General features: G+C 41.9%; 1 protein-coding gene and 1 non-coding gene across 29 annotated transcripts in view; both read left to right on the forward strand.

The window, feature by feature from the left end:
* Positions 1-16,020, forward strand: part of CYRIB (CYFIP related Rac1 interactor B) — a 143,419-nt gene that overhangs the window by 65,938 nt on the left and 61,461 nt on the right. For 2 of the 28 annotated variants that reach the window (XM_072733915.1, XM_072733939.1), the window contains exon 1: positions 875-1,015. The exons of 18 other annotated variants lie outside the window; for them this stretch is intronic. The gene's annotated coding sequence lies outside the window, so the exon portion shown is untranslated. Of the gene's footprint in view, positions 1-706; positions 1,016-16,020 lie in introns of those variants that run through there. 8 more of the 28 variants (XM_072733925.1, XM_072733919.1, XM_072733911.1 and 5 more) reach the window with 8 other exon arrangements.
* Positions 6,730-6,929, forward strand: LOC112916072 (small nucleolar RNA SNORA73 family). The gene has a single exon (XR_003234252.1). It is a non-coding gene; the product is annotated as a small nucleolar RNA SNORA73 family (small nucleolar RNA).

Raw genomic sequence — 16,020 nt, forward strand, 5'->3', positions numbered from 1 at the left:
GAGATGCTGTGTGCCTTGGGCCACATCCAAATTCTCCGCACCCCACCCCCCACCCCCAAGCACTTTTGGCCAGAGCGGAACCCTAGAGCAAAATCTTATTTATCCCAAATCGCCGTGCGTGGCAAGGTGCAAGCCTCAGGTGGCGCCTAATTTCTGCCCTCAGGCTGAGCACCTAGCACCTCCCCGGGGCGCCTCCCCGCTGCCGTCGGAGGCCGCAGCGGTGCAGCTCGGGGCCCGGGGAGCCTGCCGGTGCTCCTGCCCGCGGGCCGAGCGCGGCTGGGGCCCCGCACCTGGCGGGCGGCGAAGGGCTGCACCCCCCCCCGGCCCCCCGGCCCCTGCAGGCTTGCTCGGGAAGCGGTGGCGAGCGGCAGCTTCGCCCAGTGCAGCACAGAGGCGGGCGCCGCCAGCTGCTGCCCCGAGGCGGCTCACCCCTCACCTCGGAGCCTCGCCTTCCCTCCTGCAAAGCGAGAAGCCTGCAAGACGCGCGCCCGCCCGAGGCCGCCTCCGCGCGGGGCGCTGCCCCTTTAAGGAGGGCGGCGGGGGTGGGGCGCGGAGGCGGCGGCCGCGCCCCCTCCCTCCCCTCCGGCGCGCGTCGCACCACCTGTCTCCGGCCTCGCCCCGCCCCCTCCGGGAGGGGCGGGGCGGGGGCGGGGGGCGGGGCAGGAAGGCCGAGGATTTACCTTGCGGGGCGCGCGCGCGGCGCATGCGCACGGCCGGACAGGTCCGCGGCGCCCTCACTTCCTGGCATTGCCCCCTCCCCCTCCTCGCCGTTACCCTGTACATCCGGGTCACTTGCCCTCCCCACTCGGAGCCGCCGCCGCCGCCGCCGCCGCTGCCGCCCGGCTCGTCGCGGCGCCGCCACAGGGGCAGGTGCGGAGGGGCTCCCGGTCCGGCCGCCGCCGCCGCCCCGCTCCGGGCCCGGGGCTCCCTCTAGCGCCGCTGAGGAGCCGCCGCCGCCGCGGCTCGAGGAGGGCGGAGGAGCGGGGCTGAGACAGCCCGGAGGCTCGCGCGGACGGTGAGTGGCTGGTCTTCGCCGTCTCCCGGGCCCCTCGCGCCCCCCGCCCCCCGCCCCCCTTCCCGGGCCCGCGGGCGCAGAGGCGGGCGCGGCGGGGGCCCCCGGAGCCCCGGGCCCGCCCCCGCCCCCCGCCCCCCGCCGCCCGGCCCCGCGGGCTCATTCATTCCCACCTCCTTTCTTCCCCCGCTTCCTCCCCGCGCCCGCGGCGCCCCGCGCGTGCCCGCCGCCCCCCGCCCGCCCCTCCCCCCGCCCCCCGGAACCGGCCTCCGGGGTCGCCCGCGTGCGGGCTGGCGTCTCTAACTGCCCCCGCGCCCCCGCCCGCGCCCCCGCCCCCTGCGCCCTTCCACCTGCGCGTCCGCGCCGCCCCCCGCCCGCGCTCACCTGGGCGCCCCGGTCCACGGCCTCGGGCCTCGGGCGTGGTCCTCACGTGCCTTTCAACACACACACACACACACACGCACTTTCTACCAGGATGACCCCAAACCTGTGACTGTCAAAAAGCGGTAGTTGAAGTGGCAGTTGCTCTGTGTGTGTGTGTGTAACTCGTGGCCATTCTGGGCTGCACCAAATACCTTTTTCTTTCTTTTTTTTTTTTTTTTTACCTCCCCCCCCCCACCCCCGGAGGGGTATATCTATGACGGACTGATGTCTCTCTGAGGGTAAATTGTGGCAGAAGTGGCAATTGCTGTGTGTGTGTGTGTGTGTGTGTGTGTGTGTAACTCATGGCTCTTCTGGGCTGTACCAAATACCTTATTTTTTTTTTTTTTTACCCTCCCCCCTGGAGGGGTATCTATGACGGACTGATGTCTCTCTGAATGTAAATTTTGACATTATTTTTTCTTTCTGATTTTTTTCTTTTTTCTTTTTTTAAGATTTATTTGACAGAGTAAAGCACAAGCCAGGGGAGGCTTCCCCCGCTGAGCAGGGAGCCCAGTGCGGGGCTTGATCCCAGGACCCTAGGGGTCGTGACCTGAGCTGAAGGCAGATGCTCAACCGACTGAGCCACCCAGGCGCCCTCGCCCCCCCCCCCCCCCCCCCATTGTTACTCTTTCCTCTCCGCATTCCTGCTCGCTTGTTTGCCAGGACCGATTTGCAACATTAATTGTTTGCAACATTACCTGTTTGTTGGTGAGACTTGTCCCTCGTCCAATTTGCCAGCCGCAGTTGCCGGAGTGTCCCCCTGGCGCGTGCGGAAGTCACTGATGAAATGCGTGGGTTCTTGCAGTGCCACAAAGTGCCATTGGGGGGGGGGCGGGGAGACCGAGATTTTTGGAATTTGTTTACACTTTCTTCCCCCATCCCCTCCTGCCAATTTATGGAGCTTGCCATCTTTTTTACTCCTTAATCTTTATGTGGAAAATGTGTATCGGTCAATTTTGTGTTGTTAAGAGTTTTGCAGTTTGGCAGGCTGACATTCCAGAGGAGTGTTTTATATAGCCGAAGGAATTTCAGTCGCTTGAGTCTTTGGGGACTTAGTGCAAAGCATTTTAGACAAATGTACCTCAAGAAAAACACGCTGATCCTTTTAATGCTTTAATTGCATTTGATGATAGAAGCGTAGTGTCTAGAGCATCTTGGTAACGGGCTCATTTGATAACCCCTTTTTAAAGTGTTGTAGTTGGCTAAAACTGTCTGATAAGCATTGGTATGATGAAATGATAGTCCCCTCCCTCTTTTTTTCATGGACCATCATTGTCCACAATAATGAAGTCAAAGGAGGAAGGTTTTTAAAAGTCCTACAATATACCTACCTAGGCATCAGTATGGTATAATTGCTATTAACATTAATAGCAACATTTTCTAACAACCCTTCTGGGGAGCGAGGTATTAAACAGGCACTTGGCCATTTGTTCTCCTTTAGGTTTTTGATAACCACTCTAGCAGTAAGATTTCTTTCTTAACTCATAGTTAGGATTGCCTGCCTTTGGCAGAGCAATTTTGTTAGATAACACATTTTTACATTTCTTAAAACTTTTAACAGTTATTTAGCTGCTCCAGAAGAAGCTCTTGCTTCATAAGATGCTGGATCTATAGTGTAAACTCTACATCATTTGATAGTTGAATAGAGGCTAGATTTTTCTCTTCTGTGAAACTGGTTCATCAAAGGGAGACATGATTAGTAAATTGATTCTAATTGCCCCAGCAAAAATATAATTTCAGATTCTAAGATTAAGCAAATGTGGTTTATTTCTGATAGATGACAGGTGATACTTAGTCAAACTTAGAATTTCCCATTTTTCTGAGCTTTTCCCAAAAATGGGATAAAAAAATGTGTTACATAGTGTCACTCTTGAGATTATGTAACTCCTATTTGGAATGGTCATTTACCATAGTAAGTAATTGATTGAGGAGTATAGAGGGATACTTATTTCATTTTACTCCTGGTTTCCTTGGGGAAAATACTGGGCTGTCACTTATATAAGGTTACTTAAATCATTAAGTATTGATGCACTTAACTGTTAGGGCCTATAATTTGCTCTCTTTCACTGTTTAAGGAAACAGAATTATAATATTTGGAAATATTTATATTGTTAATGGAATTCACACTATTATTTTTGGTCTCCCTTTTTCTTTTACTGCACCAGAATTTAACCTGGTGCACAGTGGATACTCAAATGTTTTGAATAATTGAAAGAATGGCAAGGTCAAAGAGTTTTTGACTATAACATCATTTTGTAATTATGTGGCAAAGTTTTGGGGGAAATGTTGATTGAGCTGCAGTTTTCTCAAGTTTGTATATTTTGAGGATTGCTATATTTGATTAAACCGCTTTGGGATTTTGGAGGAGAAAGTACAGTAGACATATTATTTTGTGTTACGCTTTAGTCCATTGAGTAGATTTGTTCACTTAGAATTGATTTTGGTATCTTGTGATTTTCATGAGCAATGTCAATTCAGGTTACGTCTTGTGCACTTAAAGTCACCATAAAATTCTTGGATGTGTAAGCTTATCCTATATTATGATCAGTTCACTAAAATTAGGTTACTTTTTCTTTTTGTTTTTAATTTTTTTTAAAAAGATTTTATTTATTTATTCATGAGAGACAGAGAGAGGCAGAGACTCAGGCAGAGGGAGAAGCCGGCTCCATTCAAGGAGTCCAATGTGGGACTCAATTCCGGGACTCCAGGATTACGCCCTGGGCTGAAGGCAGGCGCTAAACCGCTGAGCCACCCAGGGATCTCCTAGGTTAATTTTTCGAGGGATTTTTTTTCAGGTGGCTGAAATGGAAGAATGTGACCGTGGTTATGTAACATTTCAGTGGTGGTGGTAATGCTGATAATAGTAATTAGCACAAAGTGTTTACTATTTGCTGGGTCAGGTTCTAAGAAATTCAACCTTTACGGCAACCTTGTTAGGTGTTAGTATTCCCATGTCACAGTCTAGGAAACTGAAGTTACATAATAAGAGTGACACAGCTACTAAGTGATAGAACTTGGTCTTGGTTCTTTATTATGCTGCGATAGTGAGCACCTACTATATACCAGGTTCTTTATATACATGAAGGTAGTTTTATAACCACCCTAGGTTAATTCCTAGTTAACTCCTCATTAACATTGAGAATGTCAGGCTCAGAGAGTTAGGTAACTTGTCCAAGTAGAGTGAGGAAGGCTGGCATAAACCCAGGCCTCTGTGATTTGTAGTCTTTACTAAAATTCTATTTCAAGGTACTAATTTGAGGTCCTGTATTTTATATTATATATTTAGAAGGCATACTTAGAACAGCCAATCTAAAAACTTTTTCAGCTGACAAAGGATGGAAAATGTTCACTTCTCTACTCTCTTGTGAGCATATATAGGATTTTAATTTCTTGCTCACTGGCTGTAGCTTCACTCTTTTCCCACTCATGTAAATATATTGGAATGCAAGTGAGTGAAATTTGTAAAACTTTTTAAACAAGGAAATCATTCTTAGAATATTGATTCTTTAGAAACACACCTTTCTTGTGACAAATCACATGTCTTGATAGTGGGACCATTTTTGAGAATGGCTTTTTCCCAAAGATGTTGTGATTTTGTTTAAGTAGAAGACCTAATACAAAGATATATTTTTGTAGTTATTTATTTTGAAAAGATGACATTCACTGGTGTTGTTATATGCAACACTGTGAAGTTTTCAATCCTGTACAGTTTATTTTCTGCCATGTGAGTAATTTCCACTTGATAATGTTCTAGTTGGTGCATTATATCAGGTATTAAATATAAACTGAACTTTTCCTTGTGGTTAGAATATTTCTTCCAGTCATAAATTGGCATGTTCTCATATAATTCTAATTACACTGAATACTAATTTAAGTAAAAGATTTTAGGATATATTTGCTATAAAAAAAGCTATGACATTTTACCAGATATTATTATTTGGGGATTAGTTATGCGTTTTCTCTGTTGTTTGTTGAGAGTAATAGAGAATTGAAGGCAGTAATTTAACCTGTGATTTACTATGTCTTGAAGTGAATTTTACAGTTTGCTGATCTGGACTCTTATTGAGAGATTATACTCACTGTAGAATTTTAGTATGTATGGGTAGAAACATTGCATTTAAGCCCTGATTTGCCCTTGTCTGATAGTGTGAAGATTCTGAGATTATCTATGAAATGGGAATAATAATGTCTCTCACAATTCTTATGACATTTTAATGTTAATTTCAATGTAATATGGTAGGGATGGCAAAGTAAATTTTATTAAAATAATACATTTCTTTGGTGGGGGTGGAGAGGGAGAGAAAGAATCTCAAGCAGACTCCCCAGTGGCTTGTTGACTCCAACACACAGGCGTTTGCTGTCTCTCTCATATAAATAAATACTAAAACAATAAAAATAAAAAAACTTGTTTTTGATAATGTATTTTTTGACAGCTAGCATAATACTTGTTATATGGTTGTTATTGATCCCCCAAGTAGTTAGTGAGTACGTGAGCAGGCTTATAATAGTGAATAAAATGTTAGTGGGTCCTCCTTAGAGTAGAAGATAGAGAAAGATAGACAATGTGAGTTCAGGGCTATGTGTTCCATAGGTACCCTTATGAGTCCGGGTAAAAGCCCATGTCGTAATGCCATTTTAAACTAACCTGAGGAGTGGGCCAGTAGTCAGGCAAAAAGGGAGAAATGCCTGGGCATAAGATGAGGGAGAGGCAAAAGCTTTGAGATAAGAGAGATCAGGTACATTTTAGAAATGGATACCGAATCTGTATGACTAATATAGGATGTAAAGGAGGGCTGGGAAAGAGGTACACAGTAAATAAACTGTAAGCCTGACTGCCTGAGTTGTGTTAACAAGTTTAGGTTGGTTTGCACTGAAGGCTATGGGGAAACTTACAGGATTTTAAGGGAGAAGAGAGTGAAATACTCAGCTTTGTTCTGCAGCTTTTAGAGAATGGATTGAAAGTGAAGTAAGATTGGATACAAGTAGGCAATTTAAGAGACTGTTGTTGCTAAGTCCAGGAAAGAATTAATCAGTATTTGAGTATTGGCATTGGAGGAATGGTATTAAGTCTATAAGATTTGATGATTTACTGGATGTAGGCTCTGTAGAGCCTGTAACTTTGCTTCTGGTGGTAGAGTATGGGATAAATTTTCCTCAAAGATCGTGTTACTATTTCATGTAAAGTTGAGATGCTTCTGGGGCTAAGACAAAGCTAGATGTATTCTCAAATATGCACTTTCAGTTGACTCTGTACATTGTTAGTTACAGAGTTTACCCATCCCAAAGTAAGCATACCAATATGGGTATTCCTAGGTATTCCCTGGGCTCTGCCCAAGTGGCGTAGGGGAGCATAGGGCTCTGCCCTGTGATGTACCGTCCCATTTCTGCTGCGTTGGAAATGAAGCTGGGCCTTGAGTCTGTGCCTGCATATTCCTACAGCTTCTCGGAGTCCTATGGATGATGACTGAGGAGACAAACCATGAGGGAAACAGATCTCTAAGCACTCCCAATCTGGATCTAGGTTGATTGGAAATGAAAGAAAAATCTGCTTTTATCAGCTGCTATTCTACTGAATTAAGCTCTTACCTACCTTCTTTTGCAGTGGTTGCTCAGGATTCCAGATAATTTATTTTATTTGAGGAGAGAAGAGGAGCCTTACCTAACATTGGCAGTTGACACTTTACATACACTTTGGGGTCCTTTATTTGGCAAGGAGGGTTGGTAAAGTGAATGATAAATGCCGTTTTTGTAAGATAAGCCTGGAGGTGTGGAAACTGGGGCCCATTTGACCCCCATTATAAACTGTCCTTTAGAGTAAGTCAAGGTGGGGGACAGTAGGTTAGAAAACCAAAGTAGGAATATGAGTCTGGGGACTCATGAGGCCTCCATGAGTTAGGCATTCAGTTTCCACAAGAGGCCAGTAGCATGCTAACAGTTGCTTTAGAGAAGGAATATGCCTGATAAGTTGTGTCCTCCCCTTTGTAAATCTTACTCAAACCCTATTGATTGAATATGGATGTTCCCTCCCTTTATAGGTAGGGTGGTGATGCCATGGGTGCCTCTCTGTATCTAGAAGAACCTTAAAGCTTTGAGTCCCTCTCAAAAGTTCCTTAGGCAGTGTACTGGTCCTATAGCCTTCAGTCCATAGGGGTCAGGGAGACCTCAGCCCCATCCTTTATCATTTTTTTCTGCCAAGCAGGAGAATTTGGGAAGTAGAAGAGGAGGGTGTAGATGGGAGCACCAAGGGAGAGAGCAGCTATACCAGTAATCAAAACTTTGTGTTCACTTTTGGTTATTCCCTTATAGTTAAATCAAAGGAACTTCTAATACTTTTGGTCCAACTAAAATTTCATTTTGGCAGCAAGGCCATCATTACTTACAAAATCTATTTTAGTTTTGAGGATTCCATGGTTCAGCAGTCACAGCCACATTGCCTTTCATCTGGAGACACAGGGCTTGTTGCCTCATTGTCTTGGCATATCCCTTCCTCTGCCAGCCCAGAGGAGAACAACCACCAAGTCACCATTTGGGTGGCTTATTTCAATTCCACTTCTCACTGCCTGGTTTCTCTAAACATTAATTCAACTCCTGTTTAACAGGTACGGTAGTAGGGATCCATATTCTCACCTTCTCCCCACCTACCATCTGACCACTCTCAGATCTCAGAATGTCTTCCCATTTCTTAGAACTCTGCCCTTGGGCGCCTTTATCTTCTGTCTTCTAGAAAGTCATGGATGGCTCTCTCATCATCCCATCCTTACTGCCAATACTGTCCAGAACCATGATGCATGGTAACTTACTATCTTGCAATTAGGATCTTACCCTAATTGCAAGATAGTAAGTTACCATGTGCCATATTTTCATGGATGCTGGTAGAAAACATGAAACTCCCGTGTAAGAGATGAAGGACAGTTTATTACTTTAATAGCAGTAGCCAGGACATCAGCATTTGAGATGTATTTTCTCCAAGGTAAGTTGATAACTGTTAACACTTTCTGAGAAAGTAATGAGTAACATATCCAGGCGTCTTTTGATTTGAAAAAAATCATGTTTTTTTTTTAAGAATTTCAGGGACATTAAAGTGAAGTGTTAGAAAACCATCTTGGGCTGCAAGGTATGAGATTACTTTGTTTTTGTTTGTATCAAACTATAGTTCTCTACTTAAAATTCTGGAAACCTCTAACAAAACAATTTAAGCACTTAAAAAATTTATTTATTTATTTGATAGAGTGAGAGAGCACAAATAGGGGAAGTGGCAGAGGGAGAGGGAGAAGGAGGCGCTCCACTGGAAGCCTGATACGGGGCTTGATCCCAGGACCTTGGGATCATGACCTGAGCCAAAGGCAGATGCTTGACTGCCTGAGCCACCCAGGTGCCCCTAATGAAGCACATTTTTAATGAGGCAGCTTTTCCTTTAGATCTTAAGACAGTGTAGATTTAGGGGAGTTAAGAGGGGTTGGCATAGTTGGAGGGAGGTTTAAACTTAGAGTTTTCGTGTTTTTTTTTTTTTTTTTAAGGGGAGTTGGGCTTCATTTTATCAATCAGCATTTTCTAACTCTTGTCCAGTTATTTTCTGTAAACAAACGTGAAAAATTTTACTTTGAAAGCTAACTTGTTGAAAATTGTTACGTTTAAGCTTGTTTTGGCTTAAATATTTAATATGTTCTGGCATTATGTAAATACTATTTACCTAGTTGTTCTAAAGTACAGAAAAGTCAGCTTCATTTATTCTATTCATTTGGCTTAAAGTGTACATGAATGTACAGAGCTGGAAATGTAAAGAAATCTACCTACGGTGGCGCCACTTCTAAGTTATTAGTGGATAAAAGTTTGATGTCTAAGAATCAAGGGCTGAAGCATTTTGGAAATACTCTTTGATAATTGGGACTTCCTATATTAAAATGTGAATATAGTTAAACCAAAGCTTTTCCTTTTTATTTATAGAACAGTATGTTGAAGCAATAGTCAAAATATGTAGCCTGGGGTTGGCAACCCTTTGAAATGGGTGTGCCAAAGTTCCGTTATAGTATGTGTCATGGTGACAACTGGCCAGTGTTCTGTCTTTGGTATGTGTCACTGACCCTTTAGTAGTCTATTAGCAAATTAAAAATTCATTTAAGAACTTTGTTTTAGCTGATTTTCAGTGTTCTTTACAGCAACGTTTAAAAATTGTGTATATTTTATTAAAATGAAATTTAACTTTTTAAACCATTCTCAGTTTGCCTAGTTTGGGTAGGTAGATAGCTTATGATTTTAAGTAATTAAAAAAATATTTAAACATTTCAAAGATTTCCCTAGTTGAGGTAAACAAGCAAAACTTAATGAAGTCTTTTCACTGACTCTGGTCTCTCCGATCCTTTCTAGGTTCTTACTTGGGTCTTACAAGTGAGCATTTTTTTTTTTTTCAAGTGTAACTGGTTTACAGTGTTACAGGAAACTGTCTTCAAGTCATAAAGTAAGACTAAACAGGTGCTATAAGACAATTTATCCCAGACAGTTATAAGTCACGTGATTGGCAAATATTTTCTCCCAGTCTCTGCCTTGTCTTGTTATTTTCTTAATGGTATGTTTTGAGGTGCAGGGGTTTTGAACTTTGATAGAGTTTAGTTTCTTTTTCTTCTAAGGATCATACTTTTGGTGGTGTGTCTGTCAAGTCTTGGCCCAACCCAGGGCCGTGAGATTTTATGCTTGTGTTTTCTTCCAAATGTTTTATATTTTGTAGTTTTAGCTCTTATGTTTGGGTCTGTGATCCACTTTTAATTAACTTCTTAGAAAAGATTTTATTTATTTATTGAGAGAGAGAGCATGTGGAGGGAGGGGCAGAGGGAGAGAGAATCCCAAACAGAATCCATGCCAGTCACAGGGCTGGTTGCTGGGCTTAAACTCTGGACTCTGAGATCATCACTTGAGCCAAAACCAAGAGTTGGATGCCCAACCTACTGAGCCACTCAGGTGCCTCTAATTAACTTTTATATATGGTGTAAGGTAAATTTATTAAGTTCATCTTTTTGTATATAGATATCCCAGTTGTCTCAGTCCCATCTATTGAAAAGACTGGCCTTCCCCTGGTTGAATTGCCTTGGTATCTTTGTTGATAATTAATTGACCCTAGACATATGGGTTTATTTCTGGACTCTTTTTTTCTGTTTTATTGGTCTTATATGTGTAGCCTTCTGCCAGTACCACATGTCTTGATTACTGTAGCTTTTCATGCCATATTTTAATAGCACAAATAGCATTCTTTTCTTATAAAATTATATGCACGGGGATCCCTGGATGGCTCAGCGGTTTAGTGCCGCCTGCCTTGGCCCAGGGCGTGGTCCTGGAGTCCCAGGATCAAGTCCCACATTGGGCTCCCTGCATGGAGCTTGCTTCTCCCTCTGCCTCTCTCTCTCTCTCTCTCTCTGTCTCTCTTGAATGAATGAATAAAATCCTTAAAATAAAATAAAATTATATGCTCATTTGTTTAAAAAAAAAAAAAAGAATGAAAAAGTAAGCAAAAATCACCATCTAAGTAATCAGTGTTCTGGTGAACATCTTTCTAGCTATCTCTGCACATACATGCATGTTGTATGAATGCACACCCATCCTCCACAGTTATACATAAAGACACATCAGTATTTGCCCCACGCTCATTGTTCTTGTGTACTTTTTGAGTGAATACATTTATTGTCAACTTTAAGAGAGAACTGATTATTTTTCTTTCTTTAGGCACTTCTGTAATTCTGTGAGTTTTTACTGACATACACTTCTGAGAAGAGCAGAGATTCTTTGGCCTAAAAACTGAGTGCTTTTTTTTCTTGGTAGCATGTTAATTGAAATTTATTTCTCACTTCATCTGCTGAAAGATGACTTTAAAACAAATTTTCTAATGTGTGCTCTTTTGAATGGACGGCAGATTATGTGTGGAACATTAACAAAATTAAACCCCAAATCCAGTTCTAAACATTTAAAGTTTCTATAAATCTGCTCTTGAGCATTAGAATAACTTTTTGGCAGTTGTGATTACCACTGTGGAGCCAGTAAATACTATATGTGTGGTGATAGAGTTTTATTTGCGATCATATAGCAAATAAAAGGACTGATCCCTGCTGCAAGTTTATTTTTGCCATGTTAATAAAGGAATAACACCTTTTGCTCTTTTGCATTTTGTGGATTCAGCCTGTAATCCTTGATAAAGTAGCCATTGTGGAACTGTGACCAAACTCTGAAACACTTTCTCATCTTGAGTGTAGGTCAGATCTCGTGGTCAGAAACATCTGGCAGTACGGAGCCATTAAAGGTTTTGAGTTTAGGGAGTGGCAGTGACAGGTTTCAAAAAGCCGCCTTTACATTCATTTAGTGGGAATTTGATGTTTGAAAAAGAAATGCTGAAATTTTGTAGAACCGGATTCCTCAATGAAATTAATAAATGAAGTGGTTTTGTACAAGATTTTAAAAAGAAAATTTAAGAAATATTCACATGACAAATGGACTCTTTACAGAAGGGAAAGTAGCATGCTAAAGCATTAACTGTGGCTAACTATGCAGTGGAATTATGGGTTTTTCTTCCTGCTTTTTGTGGAAAACTTAGTAAAATGCTAAATGTATCATATAATAAGATGTTAAAATGAAACTCTTTTATTCTGAGTTTGGCCCTAAGTTGAGAGATGCATATTTCTAAAGAGAATTTTAAGGATGCCATGCAGGAGCATAAATAGCCAGAAAATGGATTTGTGACCTCTAATACCTACCCCATCTGTTGGTATAAAGAATCAGGTAGCTGGAATTAGAATAGTTTTTGAACTGAGTTGTTGGAAATTGGAAAAGTGTTTTTAAACCAGGTTGTTAGTGTGCCAGGAGTTTCTTCTGACCCCCCCCCCCCCGCACCCCCCTTCATGACTCCCTCTCAAGTTAGGAGCTTTCTGATAACGATTTGGAGAACTGAATATGTAACTTGTGCAGTTTAGGGAACACGGTGGCTTGATGTCTGTCTCTCTGTGCCTGAGTGAAGAGAAGCTTTCTGCTCTGGCAGCACAGCAAAGCGAGGTTACCGTGTGGGTGGACTGCCCATCCTCCCTGAGCTCTTTGGCAGAAGGGGTACATGTTTCCCATGGACCGGATGAGGGCTACTAGTGAGAGGAAGCTCATAGGATCAGGGTGATATGAGGCAGAGGGGGAGGAAGAAATGGGTGGATTCCCACAGGGGATGCCTTATCTTGCATCAAGGAATTGCAGTGAGAGATCTCCAGTGCTGGAGTGGGTGAGTTTCCAAGGAACTCCTGAAAGCATTTCCTGAAAGATCACTTTTAAATACTTTTTGAGCTGAGCGTGCTCATGCCCTCTAATGACACTTGACTTCTATGCTCAGGTTAGTAAGGTGGAATGGAGGGCTGGAAAGCCCTTTTGCTCTTGTAATGCCTAGGGCTAGTGGGCTGGTGGCAGAACTGGGACGTGGGGAGAAGCTGTAGTGCTAGGTGAAAAATTTTGACAATTACACTAAACTGGGTCTACCAATTTCTAAATTCCGACAGTTTTTATAATTTGAAAATGATCAAAGTCATAGGCTTGCGTAAATAAAAGTTCAGGAACATTAAATTGTCACCACAGAATAACTTTAAAGGACAGTGGTAGATAAAACATCGCCTTATGGTTACTTCCTACAGGTTTTGCTTGTTCGGGATAATGGTTACAATTGTTTTTCTAATAAAACTCTCATTGAAAAATTTTTACAAGAAGGATGTGCCCATTGAGGCATTTTGTTATGAATGTCATCTTTGGGTTGTCAGATCTGTGCTTCAGCAGATCAGTCATTACCAGCACTGACATGAGGGTTGGGAAACTAATTTTTGAGGTTCATTTTCCTCATTTACTTTTTTGTTTTTTTAAGATTTTATTTATTTATTCATGAGAGGCAGAGAGAGAGAGAGAGGCAGAGACACAGGCAGAGGGGAGAAGCAGGCTCCATGCAGGGAGCCCGATGTGGGGACTCGATCCTGGGACTCCAGGATCACGCCCTGGGCTGAAGGCTGCGCTAAACCGCTGGGCCACCAGGGCTTCTCCCTCATTTACTTTTTATGGAAAGGGCAACATCATCTGTTTTGCAGTGTTTTATGAAAAAGTTATGGTCTATAGCAAAATGTGTGGTATGCGGTAGGTATTCACAAATATTAATAACCCTCTTCTTTACAGCAAATGAATCCTAAAGTTTTAAATATGTTCTTACCCTCCTTAGTATGTGCTTTGCTTCTAAATGTAGTCCTTAAAAATACCAAAGCGATTAGGGGATTGAGTATGACTACAGGATACTATCTAGGATATAAGAAATGCTGGCTTTTAGAATAGCTAAAAATTCCACTTTTGATTTGAAATGTAAAATATTTTCAGAAAGAATGAAAAGTATACTTACATGTTGTTTTTTAGTGAGGAAGCATATGAATTAGGGGTCTAAAGAAAAGGTAGGCCTAGGTGGAGAATCTTTTCATTACTGTTCTTGAAAGAGTTTAGAATATATATACAACGAAAAGGAAGGCTTCTTATTGTAGAGAGAACTCTGTAAAAATAAGTATCATTTCAGTTTTCTTTTTTTCTCAAAATGTGTTTCATTGTTCTTTTTCCAGAAAGTTCTTAAATTCTTTTAGACATATATTTTTAAGTGATCTTAGTATTTTGTCTTTCTGAATGTTCTTATGCTTTTTTAATGTTCATGCTTTGAAACTTAAAATTTTAATGATACAGGTACTTCTTTAAAGTCTCAAAAAAGTAGGTAATCTTTAATTTTAGAGTATCTTTATTGTTTATACTCTGAATCCCAAGTTACATTTGTAACATAGTTAAGTTTTGCTTATTTGTAGGAATGGCTTTAAATTAGGCAGAGAGTCTTCCTATAGGAGTCCAGAATATTCTTTATAATTCATTCAAGGATATTTGGTGCCCTTCCTAGGTAATTTGAATGGAAAAGGGAATTTATTGGCATAATGCCAGGTAGCTCACAGAATTAGTGGTAGAGAGATTTGAAATCTGGTTCAAAAAGTGAACAGTAACCAGAGGAGGGCAGGAAGCAGATTATGTTACAGTAGCAGTCTGGTTAGGACACTGTGGCACTGGTCCCTTGTTGCTGTCCCTGTGAATGATTACTCAAGTATCCCTAGTCTTTGAACCATTCTCTCAACATAGGAAGTCGTGGGAGTTGAGGGGCAGTATTTGTGGGCTGACCTTCTGTGACCTCCACACTTGTGCTGCATTGACTATCCGTATCTTACTTGGAGGCCTTGGCCTGACAGATTTAACATGGCCAAGACAATTCCTAGTTTGGAAAAGTTTTAATTTGATTTGCTTTTTGTTCTTGTGTTTATGCTGTTTTGAGAATAAAACAATCAAATATATACTGTTTTGCATTTGCACACAACATAGTATGTATGCATGTTGACATTGATTTCAGGAAATGACGGTCCTTTCTTACTACGTACAAGGCAATATGATGCAATATACATGTTCACATATGCCAGAATCTGGAAGTATTGAATGTTTTCTATTTGCCTATCTCTGCATAACCTTTAAAAGTTAGGAGAAACAGTTCCACTCAAGGGTTACCAACTCTTAGGGCACTTGGGTGGCTCAGTCGGTTAAGTGTCTCTGCCTTTGGCTTAGGTCATATCTTCAGGGTCCTGGGATCGAGCCACCCAGCAGGCTCCCTGCTTGGCTCCCTGCTGTTCCCCCTGCTTGTGCTCTCTCCCCTCTTCTCTCTCTATCAAATAAATAAAATCTTTTTTTTTTAAAGATTATCAGCTCTTTTGAGAAATAAAGTTAACCTATATGATATGATGCTTTTGTAGTTGTGTGTATTGATGTTTTTATCTGTTAAACCCATTAGGTAACCTGTGGCTACTAGTGGACATCTCGTTCTTAGGAAGAAAGCCTGTAAGACATGTAAGGTTGTTTTTAAAAAGAGAAGAGAATCTCCCCCTAGCCCTTGCCCTGACCATTTCATCCCAGGAACTGTTGAACCATGTTGAACTGTGTATTTTAAAGATAGAGCTTTAACATGTACATAGATAGTCTTTGATGATTCAAGAATTAGAATAGTACATGTCCTTTTTTGAAAATGTTTTCCTGTCATCTGGCTTGTCAATTCAGGCTTGAGTAGTCAAAATCTGGTATTATCTAAACTTCAATAAGTAAAAATAAGAGAGGATAAAGATTCAGACGTACATTGCAGATGGAATAGTAGTTGAAAAAATTATCTTGTGTGTTTTGTGTTTAGTCACACAGAAAAATCCTACCCATTGTTTGTGGAGTTCTTGATGTTGCCTCAGTCTCATGGTTAAGCAAGGCCTTTTTCTTAGGAACTTTAGTGTTGATCTATTATGAACCCTTTCCTGACAAACAACACTTAAGATGTCTCTTTTAGGAGGATAGAATATTCCCCTTTTCCAGGTTGATAGTTATGCTCATGTTTATCCTAAAAAGTTTTATTTAACATAAAGCTTGCCGAGTTTAAAAAATGTCTTTGAAAGTTGTTGGGGTAGCGGTATTTTTTAAAACATATCAGGCAGACTCAAACATCATTGCTCTTTCTGAGACTGTCTTCTAAATATACTTCAGTT

Source organism: Vulpes vulpes, chromosome 13 (assembly GCF_048418805.1).
Source record: "Vulpes vulpes isolate BD-2025 chromosome 13, VulVul3, whole genome shotgun sequence".
Classification (NCBI taxonomy): domain Eukaryota; kingdom Metazoa; phylum Chordata; class Mammalia; order Carnivora; family Canidae; genus Vulpes; species Vulpes vulpes.